Below are 6,556 nucleotides of genomic sequence, written 5' to 3' on the forward strand. Positions count from 1 at the left end.
GAGAGACTAGTTTGGTGACCCAAGGAAGAAATGGTGATAAGCGCGTGTACCTAGGTGAAAAGACAATTTTGAGTCTATAGCTAATTAAATGAAGCAAACTTAGCAACACCATTTCATTGGAAGAGGTCACTCCTTGGAAAATGCAATAAATACTAGTACTCCCTGTGTCCCATAATATAAGAATGTTTTTGGCACTACACTAGTGTAAAAAACGTTCTTATATTATGGGACGGAGGGAGTACGAAGAAAGAGATAGAGAGAAGTAAAAAACATAAATACACTTATAGCCAACCTTATAGCCAAAACCTTGTTGTAGTATGAGTGACTAAGTGATCACTATGTATGACATGCCAACATCAGATAGCCTAACGCACCGTGTTAAATCTCCAAGGGCGCGACCGCACGAGCGACGCGATGGTCGTGGTAGGCGCGACCACGATACGGGCTGCTGGCAGCCCTTGGATCTGAGATCAAACGGTCGCATGCTGAGTTGCTGAAATTTTGCAGAATAACCCTCCAGGATAGGATATTCACCCATAGGTCTAGAATCACGCCATGCAACTGTTCGATCTCAGATCCAAGGGCTCTCAGAAGCCCGTATCATGGGAGAATGGAAAGCCACTACCCTGCCGTTCGCACGCTGGCAGTTCGCTCCTACTCGTCCCCGCACGTCCTTCAATACTACGGCGGTTCGCTCCTAGTTGTCCCGTCCATTCACATTACGGCAGTTCCACTAATCCTAACCCTCCTCCCAAATCCATGGCGTCCCAAATCCTCCCGATCGGCGGTGAGTACAAGGTTAGAACCATCACCGGCGATGAGTTCGACATCATCTACACCCGTTCTTCCGCGATGGTGAAATGATGCCTTTCTCGCTTCAGACGCATGTTCAAAGACTCAGATGATGAGTGGGTCGCTGGGCTAGATGTTGAGTACACCACAGTCCTGGGATGAGAGAAGGATCTAAAGGACGAAGAGAGGAAGAAGCCCGTTGTGATCCAGGTTTGCGTGCATGACTTATGCTTGGTCTACCACATATGCCATGCCGACGTTGAGTGCCAGGATTTTAAGGACTTCCTCGAGAGCAACCTAGTCAAATTTGTTACTGTAGACTTTGGTAACGACAAAGAAGTCCTGCGTCGGATAGGCCTCGTTGTAGGCAACACCTTCGACCTCCAGAAGAATCAGCTGGTGCCCTCTCGTCAGCCTTCAATGCTGACCCTGGCAGGAGCCATGGTTCATCCTTCGTACGGTAAACTGGAGAAACCTCCATACACGTTTCATCGTCATGCATGGCAGCGGAATGTACTAGATATAGACCACATCCACTACGCTGCAATGGATGGCTACCTTTGCTTCAATATCTACAAGGGTTGGATGAAGAGCAACAGCCAACTGTGCGGTTCAAGCAAAGAAGTATCAGCCAAGAGGAAGAGGGACAAGGACGAAGTCGAGGACGTGGACGAGGACTCCGAGTAAGGTGGCAGTGTCATTGCTCATGGTGGTTCTAATGCAGTGTCTACCGGAATAGTTGCAAAGTTTAATTTTAGGTGTGCTTAATTTAATTTGAGGGGTGTGTTGTGCTGAGCCCCCAGCAGAACTATGTTATGTTTCTTCTTGTTACTTTAACTCTTCAGTACGTACATACTAGTATTTCTTACATTTCATCTTTTAGTTGGTATAGTACTACCACTCGTTTCTTCACATTATATACGTACAATATATATGGCCAACATCATATAGCCAGCAGTTTAGTTGTCAAAGAATTTCAGGGTGCTTAGTTTTGTCAAAGAATTCCAGGGTGCTTAGTTTTATTTGAGGGGTGGGTTGTACACTTGTGCTGGACACCATTATTGTGACAAGCCTTTTTAATAGTACTATATGCATAATTTGGCGACGAGCGCTCTCTACATGTACCACCTTTTTTTAATTTCAAGTTTTGCTCCATGGCGCAATCCATCGATACTACTACTGTACAAAAGTGGAGTATATACATTTTTTAAAAGGCTAGAGGGCAGGGCAGTCTAGCTCGGTCGGTTTCACGAGAGGCGAGGGCCTTTGTGATTTGATGGCTCATTACTGCTGTCAAATCGAATAGTACTGTGCTGCCCGTTGCACGCCCGGCGCCTCCATTAAACCCCTCCGTTAAACCCGCATGCAAACCGAGAATCCTACTCCTGCCACACGTCCGTTCATGAGCGGGCCGGAATTAAACGCAACACCGGCCGAGCTCCTCCCGTCCGCCCTCAGTTTAAACGAGGCCAGACGCCGGCCAAGCTCCTACCGTCCGCCCTCTATTTACACGAGGCCAGACAGACAGCGGGAAAGAATCGCACCCCTCCGCCGCTCCCCCATCTCCTCCTTCACCATTTTCTCCACTCTTCCGATGGCTTCCGATGAGCCGTTCTCCAGCATATTACCCGGCTGGGTGGCCCGCAGAGCCCTCCGGATACGGGCGAGGCCGCTCGATGCTTCACCAACCTCGCTTGGCCCGACGGAGCCAGTTGCCGCCCCAAGCAGGCGCGTGGTTCAGCAACTCGCCGCTCCAGTTCAGCTTGATGAGGAGTGGCGAGTTGCTCCACGCCGGCACGGCGGCTAGCACGCCGGTACGGGCGCCATCGCTGCCACGTCGTACCGCGCCACCAGTGTCTGCGGTGGTCGCGCCTCCCGTGTCTGTGGGCGCGCCTCCCGTGCCTGCGGCAGCGCCATGCAGGCAGAGACAGAAGCCGGGTGCGTGGAGAGCGACGAGTCGGTGGCCAGCTTCTCCGTGTCCACCGCCATCATCGAGGAGAAGTAGAACACGGGAGGCCGCCGCCACTTGGGACCCATGAAGGCCACCGCCGAGGCGACGACCGTGGATTCAGGTGGTTTCTTTGCTGCTTCGTCTCTTCCGAGGACCTTCGTCGACCCCGTAAGTGTCTGACGGACATGAGGAAGACAAAGGGATCCGCGGGCGGCCATTTAGAACTAAAATAAGTCTAGATACATCCATTTATAGGACAAGTATTTCCGGACGGAGGGAGTATTAATTATACAAGAGAGCCGGATTGGCACCTCTTAGTTCATGTAAATGTAATGAAATCCATCATGTTTATATGAAGATCCGGCTTTTTTATACGAAATCCTTCATGCTTATATGAAATTAGTTCGTGTTTGCACGAATTTCATTTGGTTGCTTAGAGTTGTAAAAATGTATGCCGCTGGCGTTTGATGTCATCCTCCGCTTAAGGAAGCGGGAGGAAATTTGCCGGCTGCCGTTGGAGATGCTCTTTATGCTGGAAATAATAGAGTGACATCCAATCCATTTGAGTTAATTGCCTGTATGATTGTCCCTCTATAAAAAGTTAGTTGCATGTACAGTGTACGCGTGACTTGCAGGGTGGCTACAGCTTCGTACAGAAAGTTAAAAAGAAACAAGTCCATCCTTAATCTTGTATTCTAAGTACTCTGTGGGTTCCACTGTCAGTACAGTAGCGAAATAAGTATATATTAAATAAGTAGAGTAATATATAATATAAAAATATAAAGTTAAAAGACAGAATTCGAACTCATGTCATCGCGTTGCGAGCATCCGGCGCTAACCAGCCCAGCACATTTTTGTTGTAGACCATGCTGGAGATATATCTCCATGTCTACTCTTATATATACTCCATTCGTTCCTAAATATTTGCCTTTTTCAGATTTCAAATGGACTACCACATACGGATGTGTATGTAGACATATTTTAAAGTGTAGATTCACTCATTTTGCTCCGTATGTCTTTTCAGGAAGGGGTCAGATTTGTCCTTGATTTATTTATGAGGTATCCAGATGGCACTGCACCGCCAAGAAAAGAGGGTAACATCAAAATTATGGACTACTCTTTTGAGTATGTTGGTAAGGTCCGGTCATAGTCACTTGTTGAAATCTCTAAAAAGACAAATACTCCCTCCGTCCGGAAATACTTGTCATCAAAATGGATAAAAGGAAATGTATCTAGACGTATTTTAGTTTTAGATACATCTCTTTTTATCCATTTTGATGACAAGTATTTTCGGATGGAGGGAGTAGAAAACAGAGTTGGTGATGATGGTGTGCGTGCCATCCTGCAATATAGGCCGTCGGATTTATATCTAACGGATAGGAAAGAAACTATGGCAATTTTGCAAAAATATACCCACACGTCTCTCCACGTTCGCAAATAAGGCCTTCCCTCGTTCAGCCTTCTCTCTCACAAGATAAACTACTCATAGAAATGCATCTTGATGTTCCGTGCAACGCACGGGCAGCTAGCTAATTTCTTTTAAAATAGTTGCTGCGATAATTGGGTTGAAGTGATATATTTTATGTCTGCCCCAAATGATTTCAGATTCACTAGTGAAAACTATCACATGAGGCCGGTAAAAACAAGGCACACTGGGTTCAGCGTCATCGTCACTACAGCTGTGCGCACGCGAGAAGTCTACATATCGAGGGGGCTACCGAGCGAGGCACCAAGACACAATGTTTGAGAGAGAAACCAATTGACAGATTATGATCAGATCGAGTTGTCACCCTTCTGCTGTCATTGTTGGGGGGGGGGGGAGGGAGAGAAAGACGTATCGAGAGTGTGCGCGGTAGGCACAGAGGCACAACTAGCAAGTGTGTGTGTGTGTTTGAAAGAGGAGTAGATAGATTATTATCAAGATCGATGTGCCACCCTACTCCTTCGGTGCCGGGTAGTGTGTGTGTGTGTGTGTGTATGTTTGAGAGAGAAGCCAGTCGATAGATTAGTATCAAGATCGAGGTGTCACCCTACTCCTTCGGTGTTGGGAAGTGTGGGTGTGTTGGGGGGGGGCAGTGACACTCACATATCTCTACTCTTATAAAAAAACAGAGTTGGTGATGATGGTGTTCCTGCCATCCTGCAATATAGGCCATCCAATTTATATCCGACGAACAGGAAGGAAACTATGGCAATTTTGCAAAAAGATACCCACACCCCTCTCCGCATTTGCAAATAAGGCATTCCCTCGTTCATCCTTTTCTCCCACAAGAAAAACTTCTCATACAAATGCATCTTGATGTTCCGTGCAACGCATGGGCATCTTGCTAGTAGGGAGAAGGAGTTTGTGTGACACATATCTAGCTATATTGAGGGATAGGTAGATAGCATATGTGTGAGAGACATTATTATACTTTGAGACATTAGTGGATGTGGGTGGGCGGAATTAAAGGGGTGGGCATGTTAGACATAGAGAGCGTGTGTGTTTCTGTGTGAGAGACTTGTAGGACGGGGTAGAAAGACGAATTTAACCCTGACGGAGGGAGAGAAATACACGAAGTGCGCGTGTGTGATTCCGATGCCCACAGGGAAATGAGATATGTATGCGTGTGAGAGAGATTGCACAATTCATTCACGTATCACTATCTAGCGATCGTGGACGTGCATCACTTGAACATAAGTCAATATCTACTTCGTATCGTGGCCAAAGGTACAATATCGATTCAACGCTATAAAGATTGGACACTCACATATCACATTTTTTCTATTTAAATAAACCTTTTCAGTTGTGCATGCCAAAGTTACAGTGATGTTTCTTCAAACAACCAATGTAGCTATCATGTATATGCACCATTGTTACTCTTGCATTCAAATTCATTAGTCTTGGATGATTTAAGTTTATATTTTGAAGTAATATATGTAATATTCATATATGAATTCAATGGGTACGCAATTTATGAAATGGAGGCTATGTAATCATATGAGGTAACACTTTTAAGTAGCTGACTACAATATCCATTTCTTTTTGTGCGCCTCTACACTAACACGTCAATGCATTATGTTTAAAGTAAATAACCAATGGCACTAAATTATCTATTTACACGAGAAATACATAGGCTGAGCGTTTGATCCCTTTTTTGTGAACGCGCCACTACACCCGTACGATTGGCCGCGCCCGTGTGAACGTCCAAGTTATCGGTGCATCATCCCGAGTTATTGTCTTTTTTTCTGGGGTGGACTTCACACCAGTTATTAACTGCTGACGCGTGCCCTGTGTACACAGTCTAGCATGACCTTCCCGCTAGCACGGTCCAAAATTAGTTGAAACTGGATACGAACGATCCCGCGGGCAGCAAAATCTCCCGCCTCTTTCTAAAATTTCCGCAACCTTAGTCTTTAGCATGTGAAATCCCCCTTTTGTCCTTGGTGCACGGAGACCAACAGTTACAATACCGCCCTCATCTACATGATAGGTCGGGGCTGCTTTGGTAACTTCCGGTTCCCCCACTACACAGCACCCCCATTTCCTCCCCCCTCCCGCAAAAACGACTAACTCCACAGCACCAGAGCATCTTACATCACGCCGTCCGTACTTCATCGCCCTTTCTCCCCTCCCCTCTCGAAACCCTAGACTGCTCATCCACCGGCGTACCATAGCCCATTCACTGCCAGCGGCGTCCACCTCGCCGGATCTGCTTCTGCGGCCGCATCTACCCCTCCCACCTCCCCTAGAAACAAGTAGACGCTCATCCACCACTGTACCATAGCCCATTCAGTGCCGGCCTTGTCCACGGCGCCGGATCTGCTTCGCCG

Source organism: Aegilops tauschii, chromosome 4 (genome assembly GCF_002575655.3).
Source record: "Aegilops tauschii subsp. strangulata cultivar AL8/78 chromosome 4, Aet v6.0, whole genome shotgun sequence".
Lineage (NCBI taxonomy): Eukaryota > Viridiplantae > Streptophyta > Magnoliopsida > Poales > Poaceae > Aegilops > Aegilops tauschii.